Source organism: Ixodes scapularis, unplaced genomic scaffold (genome assembly GCF_016920785.2).
Source record: "Ixodes scapularis isolate PalLabHiFi unplaced genomic scaffold, ASM1692078v2 ptg001458l_1__unscaffolded, whole genome shotgun sequence".
Lineage (NCBI taxonomy): Eukaryota > Metazoa > Arthropoda > Arachnida > Ixodida > Ixodidae > Ixodes > Ixodes scapularis.
In genome coordinates this window covers 643,806-655,099 of record NW_024610152.1, presented here as the reverse complement: position 1 = coordinate 655,099, position 11,294 = coordinate 643,806, and the positions used below count along the sequence as shown (strand labels likewise).

The 11,294-nt window shown below is 54.1% G+C and overlaps 1 pseudogene; it reads right to left on the bottom strand.

Moving 5' to 3' along the window:
* Positions 1 to 704: 704 nt before the first annotated feature.
* On the bottom strand, positions 705 to 7,721 carry LOC115320022 (annotated as a pseudogene).
* Between the last annotated feature and the right edge of the window lie 3,573 nt (positions 7,722 to 11,294).

Sequence of the window (11,294 nt, the reverse complement as noted above, 5' to 3'; positions counted from 1 at the left end):
ATTGCCTTGGCCGGTAAGCAGCATCTTTCGCTCCGTTGCGGTCACTGAACTGAGTGACTCGCAAACCGCCGCGGTGCTCCTGCGGAATATTTCTGGTGACAAAAAGTGTGGTTGCAAGTGAATTTGAACAGTGCGATCGCTGTTCGTTGAATCCGCTGCATCCAGCATACCCGTGGCGTCCGCAGTGCCAGTCACTGGACACGCGATCTTGGAGGCAGCATCTAGCAGCGCTCCAACAAATGGCTCACTTACGGGCATTGGAGAAGCAACTACTTTCCGGCGTTTCTTCGCCATCGGAGACTTCCGCTTGCGGTTTCCGAACCGATGTGTAGTCCAATACTTCTTTTTGAACGAGCGCCCGTCCATGATCGCAAGTCAAAGTCGGAACTAACGCAAGTAAACACTGCGATCGAGCAAACCCGAAACTCGCGTATGATTCTGAAACCACCGCCGGGAACCAGAAAGCGAACGCGGCGGGAGCGGTTGCTAGGGGCAACCGCGGCGCGAGCCAATTACGAAGCGCGACACAGCACGTAGCCAGAGGGAGCCACTTGTAGTGCGCCGTTCGCGTCTCCCCGTGCTTCGCTCTTCTCTTTTTTGTGTGTTGTGGCGTTCGCCTCCCGCCGTCCACCGCAGGTGATCAATCAGACGACTCGTTCCTCGGGGTCAAACAGGGTTTATCACCATGAATCGGCCTCGTCAAGACTCGGGGCAGCAACTGCCCTCGGCCACACGGGCCATCCCTTTTCTAGCCTGTCGGCGCCGGGAGCCGCCCCCCCGCTAGTCGCCGGTTTGGCCGCCAAGTGGCGGGCCGAGCACCCCACACCTCCCCCCCCTTTTAGAGGTCGAGGTCTAAGATGGCCTCCTCATGGGACGGGTCGCGGAGCAGGTCCGGGCGGACTTGGCGGAGGACCCGGATGGCTTCCGCGACCTCCAACGGGCGGGGGGCTGCCGGAGGTGCAGCAGGAGGTGGCGCGGCTCGGCGAGCCCAGTCCGCCGCGACGCGAGCCTGGTGCAAGGCACCCGCCAGGTGGGTGGGGTGGTGGAGCTCCGGCACTCCGCAGACGGGGTACAGCAGGCGGCGCTCTGCCTCGTTGTATAAGGCCACGGGCTCGTGCGGGTGCCGGTCCTCCAACGTGTTGCCCCGGAAAGGCTCGGGGACGGACTCCGGGGGCGCGCCACGCTCGGGCCGGGGCTGCTCCCTCCAGCGTAGCGCTGAGGCCCAGCCCACCGGGTGGTCCTCTACCAGCACAGTCCAAGTTGCAACGGAGGCACGCTCACGGCGCGGCGGGAATCGTGCCGCCAAGCGCCTGAAATGATAGGCTTGGCGGGAACGCTCTTGGTGGCAGTGACGATCCTGCGGAGGAAATAGAGAACGGGCACACGAAGAAAAAGGACGAATTAACGGGTCTGGTTGTGATACGTCAAACATGTTCGGAGACACTCGCAAACAAAACGATCCCTTTGTGAAAACAAAGGGCAGACCCGCGGGAAGGAGATGGATCCTCTCCCCCCCTCTCCACGGAGAGACGCAGCCAGCCAAAAAAGGATATGAATAGAACAGGTGATGAGTCACCGAGGGCGTAGGTTGTACCGCCTGGGCGTAGTTCCGTGGTCCAAGGGCTGGCTGGGAGCTGGGATGTCCGGGACCTGCGGAAAAACTGCTGGCTCGCAGTAACGCTTGACCTCAGACACGTGAATTGGGCCGTACTGCTGTGTACCATGCAGTCGTGCTAGGCGGTAGCTCAGCGGGGAAACTGTTTCCGTTATGCGAAAGGGTCCATTCCAATGGTTGGCGAGGGATGCTGCAAAGCCTTTCGACGCATCGCTGAGGGGATGTGTCTGACGAAGTACCAGGTCTCCAACCTGAAAATGGACATTGCGGCGGCCCTTGTCGTACTGTGCGGCCTGTTGAAGACGAGCGACGTCGAGGTTCTCTCGTGCTTTACGAACGGCCGACGAGAGTCGGTGATGGACGTCCTGGGCGAACTGCGCGTATGGGCGTCCATTCTGCGCAACATCTGTGTATAGAAATTAATTTTCCATTGGGAAAGTTAGCTCCGTACCAAAGTTGAGACGAGCAGGCGTGAAACCAGTGGATCGGTTGACCGTGGTGCGCGTTGCAAATGCCATCTCGTCGAGTTTGGCATCCCAGTTTTTGTGACGGGCTGTGTGGGAAATCAACATCATTTTGAGGTTGCGGTTGATCCTCTCCGTAATGTTGGCTTGCGGATGATACGGCGAAGTCAGCTTGTGCCGTATTCCAAGCGCAGCGCAGGTGTCGACGAAAATCTTGCTTCGAAAGTACGAAGCACTGTCCGTGATGAGCTCTGCAGGAAAGCCGAATCTCATGAAAACGGACAGAAGGCAGTCCCAGGTCCGCTGCGAAAGAAGCTTTTGTAAGGGGAACAGTTCGACCCACTTGGTGAAGTGGTCAGTCACAACAAGTAGGTACTGATTTCCGCGAGGACTACATGGAAACGGTCCCATGACATCACATGCGACAATCTGCCAAGGCGACTGGCTAACGACTGGCTGCATTAATCCTGGTGGTTGGCCTCCGCGAGGTTTCGCCTTCTGACACACTGGACAACTGCGAGCATACTTCAGTACATCCTGCCTGATTCCTGGCCAAGTCGCAACACGACATAACTTATCGTAAGTCTTACTGCCGCTGCTGTGACCCGCTAATGCTGAATCATGGAAGTACCTGATGAATGATTTGCGCAGCTTCCGAGGTATCACAATCCGGAAAGGCGATCCATCGCTGTCGTCGTCTGCCTTGGGGATGTAGCGGAGAAGTCCGTCCTCGCTCAGCAGGTACGAGTCGTACGAGTCGTCGCTTCCGGTGCCGCTTGCTCTTCGTGCCGCAAGCCTCTCGCACACGCGTCGACAAAGTCCATCTTCCTGCTGGGCCTTGCGGAGGTCTGCTCTGCTCACCAACATCCCCCACCGTGACTCCGAAGTGCGGGCCACGATGTCCGTTAATCCCACCAACTTTGGTTCCGTCTCAGTGGGAGGGACCTGCAAAGGAGCCCGTGACAGTGCATCTGCCACAATATTAGTTGCTCTTTTCCTGTAGGCGATAGTGTAGTCGTACGCTTGCAGTGTCAGAGCCCATCGTGCAAGACGTCCGGCTGGATTCTGCAAATTCTTCAGCCAGGAGAGCGCTTGGTGATCCGTCTGTATCTGAAAGGAAGCACCATCAAGATACATGTTAAACTTCTTGAGGGCGAAGATGATGGCGAGACACTCCTTTTCCGTCACGGGGTAGTTTTGCTCGGCCGCTGTCAGTGTGCGGCTAGCGAAGGCGACTGGGCGAAGAACATTGTCGTGTTCCTGAAGGAGGACCGCGCCCAGGCCGGAGTTGCTGGCATCTGTTTGGACGACAAATTGTCGGTTGAGATCAGGCAACTTCAAAGAGGCGACGTCGGTGATTGCTTTCGAGAGCTGAAGGAAAGCGACGCGCTGATCCTCCCCCCACCGCCATTTCTTGCCTTTGCGCAAGAGCAAGGTCAGGGGGTTAGCAATCTCGGCGCAGCGAGGGATGAACTGGCGATAAAATCCAATCAATCCAAGAAACCGCTGCAAACTCTTGACGTCGTGTGGCTGCGGATACTCTGTTATTGCACGCAGCTTGTCCTCGTTGGGGCGAAGAACTTCATTGTCCACTACAAAGCCAAGGAGGTTAATTTGTGGTGAAGCGAGCTGCACCTTGTCAGGGTGAATCGTCAGGCCGGCGTTGCGCAGGCGCTCGAGGAGGAACCCAAGATGATTCAGGTGTTCCTCGAAAGTCTGGGAAAAAATAACGACGTCATCCATGTATGCCATGGCGAATTTATATTTTGTGTCGCCGAGAACGATATCCATTAAACGCTGGAGGCTAGCGGGTGAATTGGAAAGGCCAAAGGGGAGGCGAGTAAATTCAAACAATCCTCTGTGGCAAGTGAACGCAGTCTTTGGCATGTCCTCTGGATCAATCTCAATTTGCAAAAAACCTCGACTGCAGTCCAGAGTGGTGAACACTTTCGCGTTGCCAATCGCGTACATAACCGAGTCTATGGAAGGAAAGGGGTACGAATCTCTCACCGTCACTGCGTTGAGGCGGCGATAATCCACGCAAAGTCGTACCGAGCCGTCCTTCTTCGGAGCCAAGACGACGGGGGAGGCCCACGGACTCTGGGACTCTTGCACTGCTCCGGTATCCAGCATCTCCTGTAGTGCTGCGTCTAGTAGTGCTCGCTTGTGGACGCTGAGGGGCCTGGGGTTGCACCGCAGTGGTCGGGCGTCACCAGTTTCGATGCGGTGTAGCAACACGTCGGTCTTGCCCGGGGTTTCCGTGAACATCGTTGCGAACGGCTGCAGGATGCTCTCGAGCTGCTGCTTTTGCGAGCTGGTTGCTGGGCACGCGTTGAGGGCGTCTCGGATGCCATCAGGAAGAACTGCAGCTGGCCGCGCTGTGTAGTGGGTCAGAAGGGTTGCGGCGGTGACGCAATCTTCACGTCTGGTGAAGGGGGTGACGTGTGGCTGGTTGTCCAGCCGATACCCGCCAGCAGCAAAGTCGAGCGAAATATTTTCGTCTGCAATAAAATCTCGGCCCAAGATAACGGGTACGGCCAATCCTGGCAGATAAAGGAAACGCTGACGCCGCGTTTTTCCGTCGAAAGAAATCCTCAGCCTAACTGCGCCTGCTGCTTTTGTTGGCGCGCCTGACGCTAACTGCAAAAGCGTGCTCGAACAACGGAGCTTAACATTTCTTGATTTGCAAAGTTCAAAAACGACGTCGCCGATAAGCGAAACTCACGCACCGGTATCGAACAGGACGGCGAAAAGAACTCCGAGCAGAGAAATTGTTATCCTAGGCTCGATGCTGTGGTTCGTAGGTCGTACTCGACATACAGAAGGAAGTATTGCCGGCGACTTACATTTCCCGGGGCTGGTGGCGGCTTTGGGCGGCGAGGTCTCCGGGTTCAGCGCCGCGGGCCGCCTCGGTTTTTCTGGTCAGGCAGTTCTCGCTGCTCACGGGGCCGCCGTTGTGGGCACTGGCTGCGGAAGTGGCCACGCTGTCCACAGTTGTAGCAGGAGTCATTCTGCCGCTGGGTTCCCACGTTGCCCCGTTCACTCCCACGTCGCCGGCTGCCTCTCGGCTCCGCCGTATCATTCCCACGTTGCCAGCCGCCTCTCGGCTGGCGCTGGGGCGTTCCGGCCATCTGAAGATCTCGCCGAGGGTCATGCAGCCAGCTTTCGCTGTCTGGGAACTGCAGCCGGCCCCTCTCGAGGTTTCGCGGCACCCGCGGCGGGCTTCCACCCAAGTGCGGGCCCTGGGGGGGGCCAATCCCAGGCGCCTGGGGCTTCCCTCGGTCGGGAATTTAAGCTCACGCTGACCCCAGCCGGTGATGCAGCACCGAGCCTCCCGTCGCCATCCTGAGTGCACTCAAGGGTGTCCAGGGCGCGGGGCAAGTAGGCGTAGGCGCCGACCCTTTCGGGTGGGCGATGAGTCGGAGGGGTGCGTTCCAGGGCGGTGCGTGCAGGTGGCGACCACGCGCACGATGGTTCGAGGGCTTCCGTGGCGGGGGCGGCGGCCGGTAGTCCATGCTGGCCAGGATTATGTCTTGCACGCCGCACGAACGCTTTCGAACCGCCGCCCCTGAAGATAGACGTGGTAACGGGGGTGGCTCTGTCGGATGATGCGTGCAACCCTCTCCAACTCGGGAGCAGCTTTCGCCGCTCGGTTGAACAGCTCCTGCATGGCCCGGATGTATTCGACGAGGCCTTCCTCTGGATGCTGGGTACGTCGTTCGAGCTCCCGCTGGACTCTGGAGTCGTACCCCGGTGGCAGGAACTCTTCTCAGAAGCTACGGCGGGACACCTCTAGGGACGGAAAAGGAGTTTGCAACACCCACCATCGTCTCGCGCTCGCTTGTAAGGCGAGGGGCAGGATGCGCTCGAGCACGTAGCTCTCCGAGGCGCCGGACGCTCGGGCGTAGACGTCCAGCTCTTCCAGGAAGTCGGCGACGGACTTCCTGTCGTCGAACCCCGTGTACACGGGGACCGTGAGCCGAGGGTGGAGCTCGGGCCCACACTGCTGCACATGGCCGCCGGCTCCTCCCGTGCTGGTTGCCAGGCGCTCCGTCACCAAGTAGAGGGTGGCGGACATTCGGGCCATGAGCGCCAGGACCTCAGCCGACGACGGACCGGGCTCCGCGTCTTCTTCGCTGGAGTCGCTGTGGTGGGACGGGGGCTGGGACTGTTTCTTCGGAGGCATGGAGAAAAGAAGAAAAAAAAACGCGCGACAAGGGAAAAAAAACAGCACACGCGAACACGAGGGAAGAAAAAAAAATGCGCCAAAAACTACGCCAAGAAAACCGCACCGTCAGCGACGTGCAGACCGCGGAGATAGGCGAGCGCACAAAAAGTCGTAATGAACAAGAAAAACACAACGCGATATAAAAAAAGAAATGAAAAACGCGAACCGCGACGAATCAATGTCCGAAAAGAAATTAAGAAACGCAAAGTAGAAGAAAGGGAGGACGAACCGTCTGGTCGAGATCACCGACGACGGACGACAGAGTCCCCGTTGGGCGCCAGATGTGGCGTTAGCCTTCCGCCGTCCGCCGCAGGTGATCAACCAGACGACTCGTTCCTTGGGGTCAAACAGGGTTTATTACCATGACTCGGCCTGGCCAAGACTCGAGGCAGCAACTGCCCTCGGCCATACGGGCCACCCCTTTTCTAGCCTGTCGGCGCCGGGAGCCGCCCCCCCCGCTAGTCGCCGGTTTGGCCGCCGTGTGGCGGGCCGAGCGCCCCACAGTAGGAGAACAGCGCCGTCGCGGGAAACGGAACGATTGCGAAACGCGCTTTCCATCGATACCAAAATGCCCGGTCGCCGCGTTTCGGAAATTTGAGGGCTTGAAACATGCGCATTTCTCGCGTTTTTGGGATAATTTTTTTGCTACCCGCGCTGATATCCCACGCAATCTTAACCCATTGGCACAACTGCTCAATGGACGGCCTTTTAATCTTGCCCCCCGGTGTTAGTTTGTCGTTGCCGTCAGCCATCCACTCCGTGTACAGTTGTCACACATTATCTTTGAACGGCAGTGTTCGGCATTATCTTTGAACGGCAGACGTGAGGCCGCCAGGAATAACAGTGAGCTTCGTACGAAGCTCCTTGAGTTTCTTGCGGTCGCTTGCCACGAGGTGTTTGCGAAGGCAATCAAGCATTAGCAGTGATCGAAGCAGATGCACGAAGCGTGTCATCCGTGCGTCGCTTGCCTTGAAGTCAACAGCAAGGATGCCGCCCGCACGCGTAGTTGCACAAGTGTACACTCGAACGAGTTTGTGGGACACAGCGCGGCCGTCGTTTTGGAGCTGGGTCGCGTACCTCGGCACGGCCACTTCCGCTTTGCGAAATTTTCCGCGTTTCGGCAATCCAGGAAGCATGGCGGCAGCGCTTTGCTCCGTCGAGCTCATCCTTCCACTTACGCCGGTAGCACACTTGCTCTCGTTTACGTCGAAGTTCCTTCCGGCAGCATGGTTGCCACTTTCTTCGGCATGCCCGATGAACAGATGCTTAAATGCACGCGTGTAACTCACGTATTTGCCCATTTCGCGTAGAAATCGTCCGGAAATAACGCAAGAACGGTGCGAGTGACTTCGTCAATTGAAGCTGCCAAAACTCCCGCGCGCGCAATGATGCGAGCAGTTGCGCGTCCTAACATTGCAACGTGTCTTTTTTTATATTTATATATCTCAAAAACGTGCATTTTGTGATATTTGGTCTCAATTTTAAAAGAGAAAAAGGGCACCCAGGATTTTATTTGATATAAAGAAACAAATACGGTCGCCGATCGATTTTTCGGACCCCGATAATTCGAACTTGTTTGATAATTCGGACCTAAAAGAGGAACCGCGACTTCCCCCATAGAAATACCGTATATTCACAACCAATGTTTCAGACAGCTTGAAATCCGAAAATTCAATTATTCGGACCTCATCGTCGCGAGCGATCAGCAGGAAACACCATTGAGAAGGGGCCATTTTGAATTCTTTGTTGGCTGCCAGTGCTGTTAACTTTATTTTGGGCGAAGTTGCCAGGACGCAGCCTAAAAGTTGCCAGTTCTAGCTAAAAGTCGTTAAGTGATGATGATGACGAGTTTTTTCCGGAATTGTTTAATTTTAACTCTTCAACTGCATAAGACACGCAAAGGGTTTTGTTATTTGAAGCAATATTTAAATTACTTTCTCCAGTGGTGAGTGAAGTGATCAATTGGAATATGAAAATATTTTCAAGGCGTTTGCGAGGCAGTGAAACGTATGGTGTGCGTGAAGGGAGATCTACTGGCTTTACTTTCTTACTTTGCTTTCAGCAACAGCCTACTGCGTTCACAGATGATATCTAATGTTTATATAATATATTAACACAATAATGTTAGTCAACAGTAGAACCAGAAATCATTCTATTGGACCCTACATTTCACTCAAGTCGCTGAAGTATATTATATACGCAAGAAATTGAGCAACAGTTTTGTATCACTATGCTTCCTCGTCTGCAGACTCGCCATTGCTTTGTGCACATGCACCGCTTCCAGATGCAAAAGCTGAGGAGTATGCTTGTATGATTCCAACTTTTCTTGTCACCCTTTCGGGAAGGTCATAAGTATAGTAGCACTTCCCAAGACGGTGAAGTCAGCTACGAAAGCCCAAGACGGCATTTGTACTGGCAGGGCTGAGAGAATTCCTCTGCTTTGTTTTCACGACGCTCAGTTGGCTAAAGACTCTTACACCTCTGCGTTTGAGTATGCCAAGGAGTGCACATTGATTGCTAGGTGCGCGAGCTCGTGAAACGGGTTTGAGCCAGCTTCATCGCAGTACCTCAGACCAAAACGCAATGGTGTCAGTGGTGCTCGCCCAGCTCACCACTGTTAGCATCTTTCACTGGGTGTCCACAAGATCTATCTTGTTTGGTTGTACACCAAAAACTTCTGCCAGCTCCACGATAGGTTCTTTGAGCGCTCGCGCAGGCACGCTCCCACAGACAGCCATGCCATGGCCTGCAATATCTTGTAGTTTGATGGTAGGTGCAGCCAAAGCTGATAGCTTAACTGTGAATGCAATGCAGTGCTGGCAAACCAAGTCGACTTCAGGACCAGCTGGCAGCGTGTTCGCTAGTTTCTCGAACTCATATCCCAAGTACGGCTTGAGATCCAGGTGGCCATCGATAAGCGGGCACAGAGGATCAATGTTCGCCGTTGGAATGAGCACTTTGCTACATACTGTCTTTATCAGGAGCGTGAGGTCTTCAGGAAGCCTCGCAGGCTCCCCGTCTTTCCTCTTGTAGGCCTTGTTGGCGCGCTGAACCTCTTGCACCAAAAAGTCCACGTTCCTCAGAAGCGTTCCCTGAACAGCGTGGGAAAGTGTCACTTGGAACGAATGGCACGTACATCTTATCATTATTAAGGTTGGGAGTTGCCACTCGCGCTTCATTGTCTCGAAAACACCGTTTGCGCCGTTGTCAACTCTGATGCCGAGGAGACGCTTCGTGTCAAGTCTCATGTGCATGAGGAGGCTTTCCAACACTTGATGATAGCCACAGCCGTGCCATCGTCCAATTTGTTTAACACCAGGAATATTGTCACTATGCTTTTCTGTGCAGCACTAAAGTACCGCACCACTACACCCAGCAACTTGGTAGTGAAAACATCTGTAGCCTCGTCGATGATCAGGCTGTATTTCGAGTCCCCAATGTCAGCCACCAAGAGCTGTATGAAGTGCGGAGAGAACAGGTTCACGATGATCTCTGTGCACTTGTTTCGGTGCATGCGCAAGCCTGCTGCGCTTTTGCCGTCCATGAACTGTTTTTTGCAAAGTTTTGTCACGTGGTCAGCGGCGAGGAACGCTAATGCTCACATATGAACAGGCAGAAACCGGCTTCACTTTTGCCACAAGAAGACTCGGTTGTGGCTGGAAACTGCAGCTTTTTCCCTTGAGATCTGCAGTACGGTTCGGATGATTTCTTCTGCTTGGTGGTGGTGGCGGCATGCTTTTTTATATCGGAAAGCTTGGCATAAAATTCGCTCCCACAATAGGTACAGGATGCTTTTGTGCTTTTGTTTTCCACAGAACGTAACCAGCTTTTAAACTCAGGAAAAGACTGCCAACTTTTTCTATAGTGGTGATTGTACTTGGGAGGCATAATACCGCTAGATCCAGCAAGTTGCCAAACTTCAACGCTTGTGTTATTTCCGAAAACTAACCGCCGGCCGTCCCATTCCCAACAAGCTCGCCAACGCCTTGAGTGACTCAAGGCATTGACGAGAAGATCATGATCCAGGAGCAAAACAGCGGAAGCCTGCATTTAATTCATGTCGCTACTTGTTTTGTATAAATCTTCATCCTCGGGGGGTTATCTTCGATAACCACACTGAGGTTGTCCTGGAGTTAAGCCGTCGCGAGCAGGATTGTTCCATAACTTGTCAATCATAGCTGCTCGCATCAATACCTGCAGTTTTTTTCGCGACAATCACAAAGGATTCTACAAACACCTGCTAGATAATCCCTGGAAAGGGGAGTGGTTCTAACGTTGTTCGTGGTTTGAGAATATCTTCGTCTGACCGCTACCTCGCATCACCCTCACCCTCAACAGGATGAAACAAAAAAAAATGAGTGACGTCCAGAGCAGTCACCTGAGAGCCTCTGGAGAGGCTTCATGTAGCTTTAGTAACAACAATTTACCTAGCTGTAAAAAAAATAAAAAAATAAAAAGTCCTTAGTAAAGTTCTCCAGACTCCAAAAAGACTGAAAAGTTGTTAGGACTTTTCAGTCTTTAGCGACTTTCTCGCTAAGTTAACAGCACTGTTGGCTGCTAATGGATTGGCTTGGTTTGGCAGCGCGACTTGAGTACTCCCGAGTCCTACCGCTAGGTGACGCTATGCTAGCCCTTTTATTCAACTGCACGTCATCATCATCATCATTATTATCATTTTGCTTCGTTTCCTTTCACCTTCACATCGCCAGTCGCCATTTTGCGCTCCTAGATTTGCGCTTTCATCTCGTTCCTCGCATCAGCAGAAAATGAGACTCCGACGACTACCGCCCGCAGCCATTGACAGCAGATACTACGAACGCATTAACATTGCTGTTGAATGTGTATGACAAGAACACGACGCTCGCGCAAATGCAAGCAGACATCATCGTGAGCAGGCGTAACATGAAGCATGTGTGAAGCAAGCCGCTATTGACGGATTTTTAAACCCTGCTTAGGCGCAATAAAGGCAAGTTGTTTCATCTACCGA